This window comes from Chroicocephalus ridibundus, chromosome 7 (assembly GCF_963924245.1).
Source record: "Chroicocephalus ridibundus chromosome 7, bChrRid1.1, whole genome shotgun sequence".
NCBI lineage: Eukaryota > Metazoa > Chordata > Aves > Charadriiformes > Laridae > Chroicocephalus > Chroicocephalus ridibundus.
In genome coordinates, this window is record NC_086290.1 from 13,897,628 (window position 1) to 13,919,156 (window position 21,529).

Consider the following 21,529-nt stretch of genomic DNA (forward strand, 5'->3'; position numbering starts at 1 on the left):
AGAAGGAAACACCCAAGCAGCTCTACAAAATTTGTAACGGTGAAGAGAAAAAATCAGCCATAACCTTTTAGCATTTATTTCTTACATTAACGTCCCCCATTCAGCCCAACTCTTGTGCTCAAATTCAACTTTAAGGACATCCTTAAATATCACTGAACTCAGAAGACACACCAGCAAAGTGCAGGTGGAAGCAGAGCACTGATGCCTATGGGGTAGGGATGCAATTTGGTGAAGGAGAAGCTTTGCAGCCCTGCAGACGAGGAGCAAAGGGAAGCAGGACCACCTTCGGGTGGCAAAGCACAGCTCTGCCTCCACCCTGAAACAGATCAGGGGGAGATTTTACCCCGCATCTCTGCTCTGCCCGGGCTGTGCTGGCATAGCGCCCGCAGGAGGTGCCAGCTCTGCCACCCGTCCCCTTGCCCCTGCTGGGCACTGGGAACGGGGCTGCGATCATCTCTTCAAGCGAGCCCACAAACCAGAAAGCTCCACTTTCAACTCAAATGTGCCATGTCAAACTGCCTGGGCAGGCTCCGGGGGGTGAAATGGGGCTGCTAAAGAGGAAAATAAACACTACCTCGAGGAACCCCACTAACGGCAGAAACGTGTGCCCATGACAAACTGACGAAACTTTCTGCCCCCGTTTTAAGGCTGAAACAGACTTTCAGGCTGGTTCTTCTTCTGGCTTGTTAGCTTCCCCTGGTCCTAGCAGGAGACATCAACCACGCCTACAGCATGGAGCGGGGCTGGTGGCCAGCGCACGTGCGTTACATACACACGCAGCTTTGGCAAAATATTGGTGGTCCCCCCAAAAATGCACAATTCATACGTCTATTCTTGACATAGTGCAAAAGGCATGCACAATACTGCGTATTAAACTGGACGTTTAAAAACCCACCTGTTGGATGTGCTGTCCAAAAAGGAAGGGAGAAGAACAAAGCTGCCCGTGCCTTTTAAGTAACGGAGTGCTGAGGAACGGTGTTAAACAAAATTTGCTGATACATCTTTGCCAAAACTGCAATAATGATAAATCCACTGTAAATAATAAAATGTCCTATTTGCAAGGGAGAAATGGAGGGATCTGTGCTCTGAATTCCACTGGAAGCTTTTGAAATCCCACCCTTAAATAACATAGTCAGGTGCCAAACTTCACAAATCTGCTAGTAACCCCTTGCTAAATTACCCAGGAATTAAACCAGCAACAAGTTTTTCTACCCATTAGGGGTAGATTGTAACCATTTGCAAGTAACATAAATAAGAAAAATAAGAATAACAAAGATTACATGAATGTTTAGTTATTCTTTTCTGACTGCCCTCCCTTAACCAGTGTTGCAGGAGCGTAAAGTCCCCAAAACTTCTTTCAGGAAGCTTCTGCAAGGTCAGGATGTCCTTCCAACACCCACCAGGTCTGAAATCTCATGGAATCAGGTTCCCTTGAGGAAATTTTTCTAACCACCATATCAGTAGATGGACTTGCGAGTCCTTCGTTTTCTTCATGGATTTGCCAAAATGAGCTGTAACAAAGAGCAGCTTTTCTGCTTCCCCCTTTTATTTATGTGCAGAACATGAATACTTCTCTACCTCAAAGGACTTGATTTTCAAAATCACTTTGAAATCCGCAAAAGCTACTATAAAACCGGTTATCTTGACTGAGATCGGGACCGGAAAAAGGGTATAGAAGGAACCCTACCGCGTGAGTTTGATAGGACCACGTGTGTGACCCCCACAGTACTGCACAGGATTTAGTGTCTCAGGGCATCAGTCTCAAAGGAGTCAGCGCAGCTGCCTGTCAGCAGCCCTAAATTGTTTGGGTTTGATTGTTTTAAAGTAACAATAGAAAGTGAAAAAAATTAATCGCAGCAAAACAATCAGATTAAAAATCATTTGCAACTATAGAAACAATATTTTAACAACTGGGGAATAAGGGAAACCCACTTCGTAGCTTAACCGGATCAGTTCCATCTGTTGTTTTAAGGGGTGAAGCCTGAACTGAGAAATCTGCGTCACACAGAGGCCGGCAGGTTTGTGAACTCTATCGGGAGCTGCTTAACAGTTGGTCTTAATCGTTTTCCAAGGCACAAAGCCGAGATCAAGATGAATCTGTTTCCCACATTGTTTCCTCCCAACAGGGTTGGATTTCAGATTTGCCTGGATTAGAGTAAAGCCACCGGAATTCCCCACCTGGACATTAAGAAGGTTGGAGGCCTTGATTTCAAAGGCAAGTGGTATGCAGTAATTCCAGCCTGGCCCCGTGGGACTACAACTTTCATTTCTAATCAGTGAATTGTCTTTGCTTTGTGCAAAACATTTTTTTGAAGAGGAGGAGGGAGATTTTATTACATCTTCCCCTTTACTCTGTCCTTTTCTTTCTAAGCCAACGTATTTTTAGCCTAAATGCTAATGAATTAAAAGCAAAATCATTAGTTCACCTTTTCCAGAGAAATTAATAACAGGGCTGAGATTTTTAAATCCCATACTGTTCTTCTGCCTCACCCTGAATTTGCTCATATGTTACTTTTTCACATAATCGGCTTGGACTCAGCATGTGTGCTGAGCTGTCTCACTGCACGTTGCACCAGCAGTGACCAGGACCTGAAACATCTGCGCCTTTATCCTACAAGTGTATTTACCCAAAGTTATGGACCTATTTCAGCTCGAGAGTCAGAGAGGAAGAAGGTCTGGGCTTCTCAAAAGCCTCCTTGGCTAAAGGGAAGAATGGGGTCCCTTCTCTTGCAAAGCCAAAAATGTCACGGAATGCATAAATCTCTGTGCAGGAGCCTCTGCACGTTTTTCTCCTCTGGACGATGGGCTCAGACTGGACTGGCCACCCAACATCCGATTTGCAAAGCACGGCAGGTTTCCCCAGCTCCCTCGCAGGGGGATGGGTCCTGGTTCCTTTCCCCCGCGCTCTGCTCTACCCTCCTGAAGTCCTGAGCACAGACAGATGCACTGGCCAAAAAAAAGAAAGCTAAGATAAGTAAAGAGGGAGTGGGAAGACATAATTTTGCTATGTAGCCTGTGCTGGGTTGGGGAATGGGTTTTAGCTGCAGGAGGAGCCCTTCTGCTGGTATAAACTGTACTCTCCACTGGAGTAGTTTGTTGACGCAGATGAGGCTGGAGAGGCCTCTCTGAGGTAACACGAATGCCAAGCTCTGACAAACAGGAGATTTTCTTTCAGGCGTCCTCCCGCGAGAGGGAAGGGGGTCACACCAAACCAACAGCACCAAAACCGTGCTTCTGCCAGCACCCACAGGGACTGGCAGGACCCCCTGATGTGAGCGTGTCCCATGGGACGCGAGGACATGGTCCGGAAAAGTCCAAGGGTTTGTCTTGGCAAACTCCAGCCCATCTCGATGTTTTATCCGTTGAGTTCCAGCTTGCATTAGCTCCCCAAGAGGGTTTACCCTGCCAAAGATTTTCCTGTTCCCTGTTCTGGGCAGTCAGGTTCAACTCATTTTAATAGACTTCATAGGAAGAGCTTTGATTTTGACCCCTGTGAAGAAGCGCTTCTGATGAGAGAAACAGAAACAAAGGCAACAACAGTGTTTGCAACACCCACGTGGCTGGGAGGAGTATTCAAACGTTATCAACTTGAATCTGGAGGACAGAGATGGTTACACAAGTCATCTCGGATGAGTCCAGATAAAATCTTTTCATTTCCCTCTGCCAAAGGCCAGGTGCCGCTGTCTCACTGACAGGCAGAGGCAGCAGGGCTTGGGATGGCTGATGGAGTTACCACTTCCACAGCTGCCCCTGCTTTGCTTTGAATCAAGTTATCCGTTATCAATCCACTCCTGGGGCTCAACAATTTACAACAGGCATTTAAGCCATCACCCGGCTCCGTTTGCCTTAACCATCACTCTCTCAAGTGTAGCACTTAGGATGCTGACGACAGACAAAGTGCTCCAGCAGTTGCACCCCGGCGCAAAGCGAGCAACCAGCCATGGTCCGCTCCTCCACTGCCCCGGCCACCCTAACCAGAGCTTTCATTTACCTTAAGCATTGGGAAGGGCAGAGAGAGAAAAAAAATTTAAAAACACGGGCAATTTCCCCACATCATCTCTCCATTTGCGATGTTACAATGTAAGGTCGGCCACTTGCAGGTCAAGAAGAAATTCCTCAAGTTAACATGAGAAAACATCCATTTCCCTCATTTGGCTCCAATATAGCAGTCCCATTTCATATCCATGGGCGGAATGAGATTTTAAACAAAATGCAGGACTGAATGGCATTATATACCAGTGGAATATTGCAATATGAATAAAATCTCACATTCACAGAAAAGAAGAACCACATCCCTGAATTTAGAACAATAACTAAAACCAAAACACACTGACTGCTCTTCCAGACAAGTCAAGGGTTCACCTCGTTAGACTCAACCCTATGTGAAGTACCACACAACAGGGTAGTGAACCAAAGTGCTAAATATACAATCAAAATCATTTCACAATCAAGAAAAAAAATAATCTTTACACCCTTCTCATGATGATGTTTGAAGGTTTTGTAAGAACGCATTTTTATCTGTTTGACAGCATGTGTTTTCAATACAGACATATTTGGGCCTGCACGTTGCTATTTTAGTGCTAACATTTACAAGCTTATTTGCTGAAGGCAATTTTTGAAGACATTTTGTCAGCGGCCAAGTCCAGCTCCCATTGAAGTTAACTGAAGACTCCCGCTGACCTCAATAGGAAACAGCTCAGACGGTCAGGGCCAGATTCGGAGCTGCTAAAGCGCACTGAAATGCCACAAGTTGAGGACACGGCTCTTGGAGCAAAAAGGGTAAGCCCAGAAGGAGGACACCACCATAAGAAGTACCAGGAGGATATAAATTAAGAAATATATTAGGACGCGGTGCCATGTAGTTTCTTGCGTGGCTGCGGCAGTGTGGCACATTTCCTCCTCGTGCCACAGCTCACCACCAGCTTTTGCCAACGAGATGGTTTGTGGGGCTGTGCACTACTGCTTGTGCTCGCTGAACCTGAATGGGAAAACAAATGTAAAGAAAAAAAAAACCAAAAACACACGAACACAGAGAAGGAAGGATGTTTTCAGCAATCCGGACTGGTCCTGCCGAAATTCCAAGGATTATTCAGACTCTTAAAGTCAAGCATAGACAAAAGCGCCTGGAGAGTCGCAGCTTCACTCTCTTCTTTCAGATAATTATTTTCCTCTAGTTCATCACAACTAAGAAAACTTTGTTTAATAGCTTCTAATATTGCTACTATGACTGTAACTGTACTTCCTTCATTTGACTGCAGAACGAGCTTAAAAAAATTCCTTGCAGACAGCTTTTTTTCTCTTTTTCTTGTTATAAAGTCTACACATGCTATGAGGGCACAAGGGATGGAAAAAGTATTTAATTAGTATTTCCAGAAATATCCTCGCCTAACCCATAATGAGGTCATGCCAGATCATAATCCCCCTCAAATACAAGAGACAAAGTGATTTCCTTTCATACAACATCCTTTTTTGGGTGCAGCATCGACAGCTTTTCTGTGGTTTCAAAGGAAAAATAAAATCAAGTCAGACTGAGCGAGGGAAGTCCAGAAACGCCTAATACATCTTCCTGTGAGAAGAATTCAGCAGGTCATACCTCAGAGAAGACATGGGTGAGATTTAATACAACCAGGAAGCTTTCTTTTAAAGAAAATAGAAGGGAAAAAAAACCCCAAACCCAAACCAAAACCACAGCTCCAATCTCCATGTGCCCAACTGAACTCCTTTGAACTGTCTACTCAAATAATATTTCTCTTAAATCATGCAGGGTGTATTTGGGCTACCTGTGTCTATTTGACATTCCTCCTGCCTGCAGGAATCGAACCTGACTCCTGGGTGGACCCTGGAAAAAATGGAGCACTGTGGACGCCACTGGCCTGGTGGCCCAGGGGTCAGCTAGATCAGTGTTGGTCTTGACAGGGTCTGGCTTGCCCCAGAGAGGTGCTGGCAGCAGATACAAAGGTCCTGAGACGAACCTTCTTGTTGCAAGGTCATCCCTCCTCCCTTAGTGCTTCCAGCAGCCAGAGCACAGCTAGGTTTGAAGACCCTCCAAAAAAAAGACCGTCCCTCACTTGGACCCTCCTGTGTATGGGGTAGGGAGGGGCAGAGGCTCTGAAGCTCAGGAAACACTGAGGCCATGTAGCCTATTCTCCTTGCAACACACTTCATGGGCTTTCACCAATTTATCCCTGCGATAAGGCCAATAGCCTTGTACATGGCAAAAATACTAACTTGGAGAAAAGCTTCCAATCTCATCCTGGGGAAGCCATCAAGAGCTTGAAAACCTACCGGTTCCCATAGTGCTTTACCCCAATAATTATTCAACTGCTACATTCAGGTGGGGAGCAAAGCTCGGGTGGACACCCAGGTTCAGCTTGCAGCAGGCAATGGTTCATCAGCTTTTCCCCACTGGGATAAGGGGCCAGAGACCACAAAGCATTTTCTCTCTTTTACTACTCTGGAATTAAAATAAATCACAAGGAGGACATCGTCTGCTGTATTTGCCCTCTTCTGCAAATACAACCATGTGTTGTTTCACTACAGAAGTCACTGGGCAAAGCTGATTTACTGACCAGTCTCAGGAAGCCAGTGGTTCTCTCTCCCATCCCCCGAAGTCTATTGTTGAGTTCTTGGAACATCAAGTACAGAGAGTGTGAAATAATTTAATGGTGGGGGGATTTTTCACCCTCCTTCTCTATCCCAATATGACTAAATTTATTGATTTTGGATTGCTGTAAATTATAATGTAATTATCCTGCTGCACAAGCAGCTTCCCATTCCAGAAATTAAAAAGCAATTCAGGTAAATGATCTTTAGCTATCATGGCGCATCCCTGCAGAACTCATTAAGTTGGGGGATTAGACGGCACACCAAAACTCTTACAGGGTGGTGACATTGAAAACTATCATGCTTGAAAATACAGAACTTCCTCGGGAAGATAGCATCGGCAAAGCCGCTGGTGTGGCATGTTTTTTTCTTTCCCAACAACTTTGAAATGCTATCAACTCGTGCATCTCCTCGGGCTTCTAATGCTTGCTTATTGACCCTTTTTAAAAATAAACGCCCTTCCTTTGAGACAAGAATGCCACTAAGTTGGAAAATTTAAGAAACGGGCAACATCACACCGCCATCCATAGAACCTCGTTATTTGATCCCGTTGGATCTCAGGTGGAAAAGCAGCTCATGCGAATCGGAGTCAGCAACTACTTTCTGAGGTGGGAGACTGCCAAGCGGCACCGAAGAAAGCTCATACCAGATTTCTAGCCAGCTAAGGTTAGTTTTCCAGCTTTCCCTCAAGAAAGCTCTATCTGGTGGGATCTCTGAAAGATTAATCACTGCCTGATGGTAATCACAGAAGATGTTGCCATACGTGCCCTTTGCCAGCACAACTGTTCTCAATCCCTCTGTCTTGCCCAAAGGTGAAGTTTTGCCTCCCTCAAGTTGCCTGCTCCCAACTCAACCCATTAAGGCATTTTCCACTTGCTGTCGTATACTGCTCTGATGCTGCAAAGCAGCCATCATCAGACTTCACACCGAAGGCGGCAACAGTCGTTGGCAGATGAAAGGATACGTGCGCACATAGTTTGCACATCATTAAGTTCGTAAAATGCTTTGAGGATGAAATGTGCTACATAAATATAACAGGTTATTAAATTTCTTGGTGCCATTTCCTTCATCTAAGCCTGCAGTGGTCTTCGATGGATTGTGCCTAAACCTGCTACTGCTTTTAGCTTCCTGGCTTTCTCCCCCCCCCCCGGCCCTTGCCCCAGAAGATTTGATGTTTCCCCCCGCAGCCCAAGAGTCTTTCACACCTTCAGGCTGGCCCCGCACAGCTGCTGCGCAGACGTGGGGCAACCCTCCGGCTCTTGGGCTGTGCGAATGCAGCCGCTCCGCTCGTTTCCGCTGACAGCGGCGGCTGCCAAACTTGAAAGACCCCTCTTGCTCCCACTGCTCTTCCCTAATACAGCCCTTAATTAATACTGAAGGCAGCTACCACTTTCGAGTAGGACGCTGCAGATCCTCAGGCTATTAGCCAAACACCGCAGAGATTTATAAACTTGTCAGCGTGGCCAGGGTACTCGGAAAAGTAGCCAAAACATTCAGTTTAAAAATCCTCTACACCATCATAAATTTCAACTTTATCTGCAAGTTCTTCTCACTGTGAAAAGTTCACTAGTTCTGTTATTTCACTTCTAGTAAGTGCCATGTCCTAATTTGGACATTTTTGCAGCATTCAGCTGAATTGTGAAGATATACGACATACCTCAGTAGTCTTTTCTCCCGTTAAAAACAATCTATTAACCCAGAGTCTCATGAAAGCCCAAATCATAATATCTGGTCTCCATTTCTAGCAGAGAGGGCTCAGCAATGCCACTGTCCCCACCTCACCGGCACATGGTGCCACGATTACACAAGGCGCCGCGGCAGAAGCACGGGACGTCACTGCAAATCTCTGTTCTTTTTTGGGATACATGCATACTTTTCAAATTTCCTAAAAGGAGAGATTATTTGGTTTTGGCCAAGCATCTGAAACCACTCGCAGGCCACACACAAGTTACCGAGTAAGCAGACGACATCCTCTTCTCAAACCCTTATGGACACAAACAAATTTTGAAAACATGTACTTCAACCACCTCAGCAAATTGTTTCCCCGGTGCGTTGGTGCCGGGAGCCCAGCCCATGCCCTCCCTCCTCCTCCTCCTCCTCCCCCTCCTCCTCACCCCCTGTTCACTGCTTACAGCAAGGAGGACATTAGTGCTGGACTGAACCCGCTCCAGTTCTTTTATATAGATTTAGACCGTATAATTTGATCGCGACCACAGGCAGTTTTATTGCCCTGATTTACACGGAGCCTTGCAGGGGTTATTTTTTTCTTTTCTTTTTTCGGTAAAAAAGTGAGATTCACAGAAATCCTTTCCCCGCTTCAGCCTGAGGACAATCTGTCCCTTCCTAAAAGGGCTGTAGCAGGCTCTGATGCCAGCCTCCCTCTGCCCTGGCTGTGGTCTCGGAGGGGGATACGTGCAAGGGGCTGGCCAAAGTGCTCCTCGAGCATAAACCCTCCCCATGGCCCTCACTGCGTCACTTGGCTTGTCCTGCCTGAGAGGATGGTCCAAGTGACGTCTGGGGCAACTGGTGTTGCCACTCCCCTTATCCATTGGCGTGATACCCTGACGGCAACCTCAGCATCTCACTAACCCTCCAGAAAATCTCCCAGAAAAGTCAGCAAAGGCTTCTTTGACCTAGCCATCGCTTTTATAATCCAAATAGCAGGGGATGAAAATCCAGGCAGCTCTGCTGTGGAGCTAAGGGAGATGTGGCTGTCGGGCCAGGCATGTTGCTACCAACCATCTGCATTCCCAGGGTACATTAAACCTGGGATCTGTATTAGTATTCTCCGGCAGGCATCTGGCAGAAATTAAATACCAGCCTCCCTGGAGAACTTGTTACCTCCTCATGCTTGACTGGGTGAATATAAGCGAGAGCCGTGCTTGTATCTGCTACCTGAAGAGGCTAGATGAAGCCTATCTGAAACATGCCGAGATCCCATATCTGTCATTACCATACCAATTTCCTGAATGAAAATCTTGCCTGTCTTTCATTTAATCTGTCCTCTGTCTCATTACATGATCAGAACATGATGTACTAACTACAAAGACAGGTCAGTATGTGACTCAAAACCTAATTTCTGTTACTTACCTAAAGGATTGCTGCCTGGATGAGCATCGTGTTTTGAAAAAACAATAACAAAGTCCACCTATATTCCTGCCCTGTCACTGGCATGTGGAGAGCTAATATTGCACTAGGCCGTGGGCTTAGGGAAAAGTTTCATCAGAAATCGAGTCTTCTCAGTTTGGCAACCTCATCTTCACAACAAACATGGACTTTTTCCTCTCTTCTTTACCTTTTGTCTTTTTCTGCACCCAGACAGTTCCTTCTTATGCTTCTATGAGCATGTAACTCTTCCATTCAAATACTTCATGACTTTTCCCTTTGCTACCAAGTTCTCCTCTTGAAGATCCCACAAAATAGTGTCTTTTTCTCAAACCCTGCTGTTACAGTCTTGCTCCTTACATCTCTGGACAACAAAGGCCTTCCAATCCCTCTACACAACCCAGCCTTCCTCCTGCACCTCTGCTTCAGGCTACCTCTGCTGCTCTGGAAATCATCATACCCGAGGAAAGCCTTTTGACCATGATCCACCATGGTTTTCAGAAAGGACTCTGAACTTCTCTCTACCACTCTGAGGCTGCTGGCACTTTGTGTCCTCTCCCACCTACTAATAATTTTGCAAAACTTTGAATTGGAAATCACGTCCTCCCTAGTTATGTGTTCACGCAGCCCTGATCAAATGCTGCTGACACGACCTTTTGCCTCACTTAGGGGCATAACAATTGTCTAGAAAAAGTTATCTGCAGAACCTTTACCAGAAAACTCACAAGTGACCTGGCCACTCTGTGCATCATAAACTACGCAGCTCTTCTGTGAGTCACCACCCACTTCACAGGCAGCCAGTGGCTGATCAGGAATGCTGGGCTTGCACATCTTTGTGAGCATCTGGAGAAACATCATCCCTCCTTTGTGGTATCTACAATCACGGCATTCAAGGGGCAATTCCCTCTTCTGTTCTCAGCCCATAGTCAGCTGCCACGGCCTTCAAATTCCCAGTGTCTAAGCAGGGTTTGGGCCACCAGCCCCATACCTCACAAAACACAAGGTTAAGTCAACAAAATTCAGGAGATCATTTCTGTTCTGCCCTTGGGACTTAACTAGTGGAAGGTTTTTGAAGTTGGAAAAGAATAGTTTTTCATTTGGGTCACAGAAAGGAAGAATAAACTAAAACCATCTTTACAAGAGACATTGCAGATACGGGCACTGAGGAAAGGCCCTTTGGGCTGATACTTAGAGAAGCTCATTTCTATCCCTGCTCAAGTGCTACAGAGGTTAAAGACCTGCTACAACCTGCCATAAAAGGCAAAAACCACATTAATAGGAAATGTGTTCCCCTCCCCCATTCCAAATGTATTTTTTATGAGTAAACATTTCTGTATTAAGACTTACTGTCTTCAAAGATCCCTTTTATGTCCCAAAGGTAACCATTTAAGTGATCTTACAACAGCCGTTACTTATCTTTACAATGGGCAATGCACATGAACTCAGTGTCTGAGACTTTCATTTTGCTATATATTTTTTAGTAACTGCATATAAATCCAGCCTGTTTCAAGTGTCAGTGACTCTCTGTGGCCAAAAGATAGTCTTGGATCTTAATTCAGCTGCTAAGACCTTGTTTCAAGTGGAATTAAAAGCACAGAAATTTGCAAAACTCTTTTTTTCCTCCCAACCCTTTTAGCTTGCTTACAGAAGGGATGAAGCAGACACAGAGCTCAGAAAAAGAGATGCAAATGTTTTTCACACATTCAGCCATCTCACATCTATTTTAAGAGTCACTGCTCCAGCATTTGAAACACAGGACCCTGCAGTAAAGCTGTTTTAAGGACGTCTTTGTAACAGCACACGAAGATTCCTCCAGAGTTTTCCAAAGGGAAAAAATTGCACCAAACAATACTACTGCCAGCTCCTCTGGAGCTTATTACAGGATTAGAGTGTACACGTGCACAGAAGGCTAACGAGAAGGAAGATGAAACTAAGGTTTTCTCTGAAGCTGTCATCCCATGTCAGTGACTTTCTTCTCCTTCCATCACCTGGTCCCCAGAAAAACACCTTTCCTAAGAATCTAATTAATTCCTAAGAGTCTAATCTTTGCTAAAACCACCGCCTCTCACTTGGGTCAGGGTGAAACCCTGAAGCTCTGCAGAGTTTCTGTAAATTCATCCAGGTCTGTCCAAAACTCTGTCCAGGTACTTGAACCTCAGCAAACCATTTGATGAACCTCTCCCATAGATCATGTATGTAGGGAACCCTCTTAAACTGGGAAAATTCATTTTCTCCTGTTTCAACACAAAAGATTTACACGGCTCTTAACAACATGATGTTCTCCAACGGAGTTTGCCAGGTAAGAACGTGTGAAAAACTTTCTTACTCCAGAGCACAGTATGACCCCTTGGAATACAGTCTATATCTATGCATTCCTAAACGGTCTCCCCACTATAGATATTCAAAATGCCTTTGCTATAAGAACTTAACCTTATCATCCCTAACTCTGCAAATCTGTTTTATTGGACCCCTTTGAGAGCGGCAGGTTGACACCTCAGACATATGAACATGGTCACCCTTGTAACACAGTGCCCAGGGGCAGCAGCACCCTCTTGCAGGGGGTGGGGAGGGGGGAATGGCAACTTCTATGCAAGTCTGACCCGTTAAGTGCTTCAGTATGACCAATGCCATAAACATGCTAACCAGATGCTGATGGATGGGCCTGGAGGCCCAAAGAACAACGCAAGTTCATTATATAAAAGGAGGAGCGAAGGGAAGTCAAGCAGCTTTCCCAAAATCATGAAGGAAGTTTGGGGCTGGATCAGGAACTGAAACTAATTTTCTCCAGGCTCAGTTCTGTGCCCTCACCGTAGGGAGCCACCAAAAAATTGAGTATCTTCACACAAGCAGCCTCTGGGAGTCGGGTCAGCTTCCCACAACACATAATAATTCCTCTCGTTAAAACCGGACGTGCAAACCAATGCCTAAAGTCCTCACCTTTGTGTTTCTCTGGTTTTACTTTAAAGCGTGGCTGTAAATGCCTCAGAAAGAACATCACCGGCTCTACCTGCGAACTGACATGAACAAGATTTAGCTTAAACTCAAGCCTTACGCAGACGGCACTTCTTTCATGCAGGACACTGGTATTCACAACAGCCAGCATGCGGAAGCGGCAGCTGCTTGGTTCCCCTGTCACTGCTGTCCCCACCCCACAAAGAGCAGACATAAACCAAGGTGAGCCCCACATAGAAACACAGAGCAGAGAAAGGTCATTTTCCCCCTCACAAATCGAGCAAAAAAATTCACTTGGGGAAAATCTAAACATTTCCCAACACTTTGGATCCAGGATGAGGAGTGCTGAGCCCTTACCACTCTCTCTAGGCTCGGAGCATCTCGTTAGGTGCAGAAGTTATCTCTGCCTTGTTTAAACAATTAAACTATTGTTGAAGCAGCGCAAATGGTGCCAGGGGCTTCCAGGAAGATACCTCCTCTGTTGGGTGGTTTTCAGGAATGCTCAGACACTGATCTTTTACATCAATACAACTGAAGTGATCAAAACATCTACTTTAACTGTTTACTTAAGGATGCATCTGTTGCAAGCTGTGATTTTTTGAAAAATCTGTCAGAGTCAGGAGCTGATCCATGTAAGAGAAGAGAACAGCTTTCTGGCCAAAACAGCACCTTTCAATCCCTGCAAATGTTGCTGTATTTTAAAAACCAGATATTAGTGGCAGTAAATATAAATATTTTGCTTGCAATACTCCTGTTCTTATTTACAATTTACTTACAATGGGAAACATTTTTAATGGAATACAGCCTTAAAAATATCTGAGATTCCAGAAGAAAGAAAGAGGCATAAAAAAGGAAAAAAAAAAAACCCACAGACCTCTCTAACAAACTGCAGAAAAGGCAGAATTCATTTCAGACAAGTTTGTGTGAAATATTTTTCATTTCTGCTCATGTGGGATCACGCTCAACGGCATTTTTTATTTTCATTTTGGACTCAGTCAGCCTTACGTGCCCAAACTTTTGCTCAGTTTTTTCCACCGAGGTTTTCCTGATTTCAGCTCAACACCACTACAGTCTCAGAACACCTAGTGCAGGTCACTTCCAAACACATGTAGGCTCACGAGTTTAAAATAATCCCAAACAAGTTAGTGCGAAGAGACTATATGCACTTCATTCCTTCAAGAGCTAACCTGACAATCTTGGCTGAGGTTTATTCTCTGTCACTACCATTAAGATCAGAGAACTCATCCTGCCAAACATAGAACCCACACAAAATTCACGGGGTATTGATTTATTTCAGAATTTAAGGTTTCTGCAAGTTATGTCCCACTTGGTTCTGGAAAAAAAAAAAATGTAGCCCTCTAATTACGAGCCCATTGTGCTACTGGACAAAGGCACTGCCAAAAATGAGTTTAAATTCATTAAAATTCTTTTAAGTGCATTTTCATACCCTTATGCAACCAAGAGGAACGGTACTGACTGCTGCAACATGATGTTCTCAAAGGCACTATGTGACACATCGACAACTCGTGTTCAACTCTCCTGAAGGGAAAGAAACAACTTCTCCATTTGGCATAAGAATTTGAGTCATTTGACCATGATTACATGGCATATCATTGAGAGAGAAAGGGCTTGCTTGTGGATATGGTGACTCAAGGGACCTGGGCTAAGTCCTCCATACCGCCATGGTATGTCCCATGTAGGCCACCTATGAACTTCAGAAGTCAGAGAGACAACCAGTTCTTGACATCCCTCTGAAACAGCTAAACCCGTTACAGACACTTTGGCCTTGGAAAGTCCTCTGTGCCCCCGTCTGCAGAACGGGAGCAATGACATCTCCCTGTTTTACCAGGACGTTCATGTGTGGAGAGAAGCGCAAGAGGCTGAAGTATTCAGGCACTATTGGGGCTGACCAAGGTAAGAGAACCCTCCACAGGACTTGGGCTCCCAGAAGCCATCTGACAGCACAATTCATGTTTTCTAATTAAAAAAAAACAACTTGAAAATGGTGCAGAGGAATGGGCTGGATCCTCACAGGGCTCCGCACCTCGCTCATTGCCATATGAAATCATGAAAACACACCACCTGGTTTCTTGGGGGGCAGTTTAAGGAGGAGACGAGCAATCCCAAGTCCTCCTTTTGCTCTGAGGTGCACGGCTGTCTTCTCAAGGCCACGCAGAAATTCTTTAGGAAGCGCCAGGAATACAAGCCCCATTTCTTGGTGCTGGTACTGGACGCACAGCATTTCTAAGAACATTTTTCTCTGCCATTCGTCTGACCCCGGGAGCACTCCCACTGCTCCGCGCAGGCAGCCGTGGAACGCTCTGCCAAACCCTATCAATTATTTAGCGTCAAAAGGAAGACTTAATCTGTGTGATAAAAGAATGGATTTTATCTAAGGCTTGTTCCCCTTAAAGTGATTTACACAACTGCCCTCTCTAGTTGCTTCCCTTAACGTAATTATTTACTTTTGCATTAATAGCCTTCCTCCACTTGGGTTATTTTTAGCCTTTTTTGTAGCCTTTAGAAATTACTAGGTTTTTTCCTTGTCTTTTTAGTGGGGACTTTAAGTTGCCCATCCCTCTGAACAGGCCGTTAAAACACTAGTTTTGTCAGTGCTGGTGTAAAGCTGGAACCGCTTCCCAGAGCCACGTTGACACCTGGGCGTCGAGTTTGCCTCTGACTTGAGAAGCCGCGGGGTGAGATTTCAGTTCAGAGCTGGCAGTCAGGACTTTCAGACTGTTCATCAGGCTATGGACTGATGAACGTGAATGAAGGGCTTTAAAGCACTAATCTAGTCCCACCTTGGTTCCTTGCTTTAACCACACTCTGCAATTTTGGCCAAGTCAGAAAGACTGGGATTTGTCCACGTAACATTAGCCACCTCAAATCAGGCATGAATCCCTCAAGGGAACAAAGCAGGCATCTCCACAATGTGATTTACTCCACCCTAATGCAAAGGACTCCTAAACTAGATGCTTAACATTTAGGCAGCCAACCTCAGCCAAAACAAGTCCCATTCCTGGTCCCGCACGATTATGGCAGGCTCAAATGCCACAGTTAATGGATGGTATCAGGACAATTAATTTACAAAATCTGTGCAAATTCTCAGATGCTCAGGCAAAAAGCTGCAAAAGAGACCAAAAAAAAACCAAAATGGGGACATACTGGCAGCACAGAGGAGACAGTCCAGGAAAGGACCATGATAAATACAATCCATTATCACCACTGGATTTTCTCACTTGACTATAAATGACCAACCCACAAATAGGTACGTTTAGCATCAGTTAAAAAGGTTATATTTAGGTAGCCTCTCTGAGAGCCACTTCACCGAGGTCTAAAATGGATCCACAGAAAAGATATATCAGTACTTGCCAGAATAAGCTTTTGGAGTTTATAAAATAGTAGAAAAGTGGAAGTTATTATTATTATGACTACTATTAATGATAATAACAACACACACTCACAAAATACAAAGGCCTTTCAGGTGGTACTTAGTGGTTGGGATCATCAGTGCCAGAACCAGCCTGTGAAGAATACCTTTTTTTATTTTAAACTCATAAAAGCTTTTCAAGCTGGCATGCAATCCTGCAATGTGGTTAGGGATAAGATTAAACTGCTCTGTCTTCAAAGTACCTCGGCATCTGTAATGGTCTGAAATTGCAGGAACTTTTGGTATGACAATTTGAGGGAGTCGTATACAATCAGCGAATGATGCTGGCTGAGATTATGCAAGTTGCTGCATCATCAAATGCTTTGGTGATATGGACTCTAGCCAAGAAGTCTGAAAACATTAATGGTTATCCACTCTGAGGTTGCACCTTTGCCCACAGGGCTGGCTACCACACAAGAAACCCAGTATAGGGGCTGGGGAAGGAGGATTTCCCCATGAGGGAAAAAAAATCCAAGTGGCCAAGAAGCAGGACTCCAACCACTTGATTAAGCAAAGGAAAGGGTTACCCAATAGAGATGAATTGCTGACTATTTTAGAGAACAGAATGGAGAGACTCAGCGTCGCAAGCCATGGATAGAGGAAAGAGAGCAAGCAGAAGAATAGACGTGCTTTTTGTGGCACAGTTTCTGGCAATTTTAACGACTAAAATTCTGTTATATGTAGCTGAAGAAATAAACCTGCTGCTTCCAGACTGCAACTCCACCATGCCCGCACACCAGATACTGCTCATTGAACATAAAAATGGTGCAGCATGGTTTTAAATTCATCCACCTCTACACGGATTCTTCTAAACTATCCCAAAGAGCAGGTTCCAGGTGACCAGTGTGATTCAAAGCTGGCAGCTAGTCACAGGCCTCGATATCCTACGACTGAGCAACAGCCTCGACATTGCACCAGTCTGGGCATCTGAGACCTCTGGCTTCCCAAAGGGACGTGAGTGGGTACCCAAGAGAAACCTGTAGGCAATCTAGCCAGCCAGAAGGACTATGGCAGCAAAGAAACACACTTTTAGACCCAACAGAATTAGTTACCTTTATTTAAGTCTGACAGAAATGTTCAGGGACGAAATATTATTCTTGATTGTTATCACTCTTACGGCAGTCTTGCACTGAAGCCCTACCCAAGGTGGGGGCCACTGAGCCATACGCAGTAGACACATGATAGAGACAGTGGCCGTCAGGAGAATGTCACAGTATAAACTACAGCATTTTCTCTTCATTCTGTTTTAACCACTTGCCCCCCTCCCTCCCAGAGGCAACACAGACTCTTCTGTTAACCACATATCTCAAAGTTTTAAGTTGTATACATACAGCAAAGCAATGCAGGGCAGGGAAGCTAAGAATGTGCTTGTACTGGTTATATTTTTTTTCCTGGAAAATGTGAACAACTGAATGAAAACCACTCTTTGGAGAAGATCCCTGCCCCTCCGGGGTGGACAGAGGAGATGACTTCATAGGGGCTGTTCTCCTTCTAATTTGTCTGAGCTTCAGGCCGCACAAACTATATTTTTTTTCACAGCACTGAAGTCTGTTGGGATGCTGGCATTTCCTTCTCCTCATTTACATGGTCTTCCCATAATCCAGCACTGAGACAAGCCAAACTGCACAAGTAATCCCTGCCAACGCCACTCGGGGCTTGCTTACAGAAGACCTCTGGAGAGCGATGGGAGGTGCTCCCTGCCCTTCTCCTCTGCCTATGAAAGGGCTGAGTGTGCTACTTCTGCAGCACTGAGCATTCCCACCAGCCCATAAATCAAGTGACCAAGCTCCATCCCCATCTCTGATCCACTGCAGAAAAGCCCCACGCTCTGCCCTTACAGCACACGCAGGGCGAAGTGCTGTATTTCATCAACTGAAGCCTTAATATCAGAGGAGAGTCGTTACCTCCCGGAAAAAAAGTGTAGCCAGAGTCTTACTGGTTCTGCAGCTTGGTTTCCCCATGTTTACACCAAATGACTTGTTGAACTTCATTATATACAAAGTATTTCCATAGATCAGAGGCAGGGAGACCTGTGCAGCTAACATAAAATAAATTACCACCCCGTGATAAATGGTTCTATTAGCAATCCAGATTGTTAAACTCAGATACAACAGGATGAAGGGAGCACTGCCCCATTCATTCTCCCTGCGGCAGATACTGAGTTGTAAATAGGTTATTTTGTGTGTAAATAACACATTAAAACTCAGCATTAGCCGTGTCTTTTGATAGAGAGGAAATTGTTCCAAATAAATAATCTCGGACAGGAATGTAAAATAAGCCAGATTTAATAGTGCATGCCTGCTGCAGCCGTGTTAAACATGACTAAAATGATAAACCCCAGAATATACTAATAGTAAACTATGCTCTGACATCAAAGTAATGAGGCTGTATTTTTACCCAGCTTTAGAAATGCTAAAATTAGTCTTGACAGAGCCAGACATCAGAAAAATGTTTCAAACATAAACACCATCAATTTGGGAACTTGGTGTTTGTGTCATGTTGGGGTGGGGTGGAGAGGGAAAGGTGCATTCTGGGCCTTGTTAAAGTCAGGCAGTTAGCATTTAGGAGAATTTGTATTTAATTTTTATTACAAGATGAGAAACCCATCTTCCTAAATATCCCTGCTCATTTAAAATTCTCCTCCAGCCGCGTGCCTGGGCTTCCTCGTGCGTGCTGATACGGAGGGTATCGCAGTGCTAGCCTGGAGAACCCAACCCAGTCTCACTCACGTGGTGCTCTGCTCCAAAGCCTCTTACCCTACGCATCAATATGCACTTTTGCACTCAACAAAAGGGTTTTCTGAACATGAAGTGTTACGAGTTGCCCTTCCAGAAGTGTAGGCATCAAAAGTGAAAGGCTCTTCTGCAGATCTAGATGTCTATAGGTCTTACCCACTGTTGTTAAAACCAGCTTCCATCTCCGTCACACACACACACGCGCGCGCACCTATTGAAACGGAAGAGAGGAGCTTTGACTCCTTGGCTGGCATGATTTATGGAAAAAGAGAAAATTAGGAGACTTCCCTGATGCCATTTCTGTGAGACCAATTTCTGAATATTTGATCAATGAGTTACTATACAAAAAAAAGTCACAGAAGATCTCTAAAGTGGCAGCCTCAGTAGACTAAAAATATGAGACACAGATTGTTGGTATGAAAGGACTCTTCTCCACTGACAGCGTCAACAATACCGAGCTCTTTTCCTACAGCCATAACTTAGTTTGTTCGAGGCTGCAAACATTTGTGACAAATATCCAAAGCAAGAGAAGTACAAATGGATGCTACACATATTATTACCTTATAATAATAATATGGTCTAAATAATAATATAATAAAATAGCTGTTCTTCTATTATTTAACTAATATTCAGTTTATTGCTTCAATTACCTTAATTATAAATAAAACCGTATGAATCTATTCATTCCTACAAGGGAAGACGAAAACCTTATGATCTGAGAAACATGCTATGTTGGCACTCCATCTGTGTGACTCCATAGAATAAAGGAGAAAAAATGTGTTGCAAATTACGTTCGTTTGGCTCCGGAGAGCAGCTTGGTGATCTGCAGCACTAGCTGCGCCTTGCTGCCACTTTCTCACATGCTAGTACAAAGAGTAAAACCTCTACAATAAATAAAATCAAGAGTTTGTCTTGGATGAGAACAAAGACTTGTTCGCATGGCCCCAAAGCAGGGTGGGGAGCTCCGAGACCCTCCCTTTAATGCTGTTCCCCTCCTCAAGCTGAACATTGTAATTAATCTCCACACCTCGTTTCCTTTCTTCTCTAAGAATATGAGCATAAATACGTATATTTCTGGCCTGCTATGAGTAATTACACTACTTTAGTGAAGCAAATACGTTATATTAGCATGAATACAACGTAAATACAGTCTCATCGCTACCCAGCCTTTTTGTTATCATCTGCTAAATCACACCTTGCAATTAACTGATGTTATAAGACAACTTTGTATTAATTTTTCTACTCATAAGCACACGCATCGCACTGCTCCCTTTCAGGAGCACGTATTATGTCTAGCCAGAATTCAAAGGAAAGCCCTCCAAACCCCAAGAGCACGTGCATCACCTGCAGAGTCCCAGGGCCAGCGTCCGATCGCACCCTGCTTCACTCCTAGCCTTTTTAGGTCATTTATGAGCACTTCTCTTCACAGCATGACATAGATTTTGCTCTTTACATCTCATTACAGAACGCTTTCATCATGATTCTCCTGACATCTTCAAACAATCCTCCACTTACTTCTCCACTTCCTCTTAATAAAAGGAGAAATATTGAGCCCGTAAATCATTCTTTCCAAAAGCAAGAGCACACTGCCAACGGGACATATAATCCTGGACACTTAAAAAACAATCATGTCTCCAATGATGCCAAATGGGCCAATGGACACTCCACCTTGGGGGCATCCTCATTTCCATCGCATCTCTGGAAACGCGGTGACTGCTTCCTCGGTGGAAGCACTCCCAAGGCAAGTGCCAAGTGGGGAGAAGGTGTTTATTTGCAACAGCACATTTGTGGGTTTTGAATTTTAGCACATGCTTGGAATTTGTTGGCACCAATCAGCCCTTTGGACCTGCCAGCCATTGAGATGTTGCCTCGAGTAGGCTGCCTCCATGGTTCCTACAGCTTGTGCTTCTTCAATAGGGATCAAAATCTGCTGGGGGGTGGTAGGCTTCTGCATGTTGCTGTTTCTGCCGCCCAGTGAGCCTTCCTTTCTGCCGCTTTGCATAGTGCTCACCAGGAAGGTGAGCAGCAGGAAGTTGTGTTTCTCTCCAAACAACTCTGTGTAAAAGATTTTCTAGTTCTTTTTAAGAAAAATTTTCCTTTGGCTAACAAAGTTTATCAAGTACGTGAACTAATCCGACAGGTTACATTCTAAGAGCTGCTACCTTATTCTGTACATCTGAATCTTCCCAGGTCAACGTGGAAACAAAAACCAGGTTACCAGTGTGTTGAAAAGGAAGGATAGATAAAGCAGATTTAAGCAATTTGGGCTGGGAACTATCTTCAAAACTCAGCCAACAGAAAACACAAACTCTCCAGCCGAGCTGCGTAAGAAACAGAGGAGCCCGCAGTGGAGTCGTGCTGGTCTCCGGGGGTGATGAGAAACCGCCCCGCAGTGAAGGAAGGGGAGGGGAAGGGTTCATTTTGAGGTAGACTCTGGCTAGCAATAAGGTATATTTTAAAGAGGAAAAAAAAAGCCGCCTGCAAAGTTTACACAGCTGGGATGTCTCTTGTCGCATCCGAGCTGGTGCGGCCCCTTCTAAGTTTGTCTCCTTACGCTCTGTCCAGACAGGACGCCCAGTCCCGGTCCCCAGCAAGGGCAGTGTGGTGCCTCCCTGGCGGGCACAGCCTTGCCCCACAGCTGGACCCACCATGAAGAGCCCTGGCACCAATTTGGAGATCCACCAGCACATGTGTGCCAGTGAGG

General features: G+C 44.8%; 1 protein-coding gene across 4 annotated transcripts in view; it reads right to left on the minus strand.

The window, feature by feature from the left end:
- The window catches only part of GLI2 (GLI family zinc finger 2), a 202,264-nt gene that overhangs the window by 124,073 nt on the left and 56,662 nt on the right, over positions 1-21,529 (minus strand). The window lies entirely within an intron of this gene.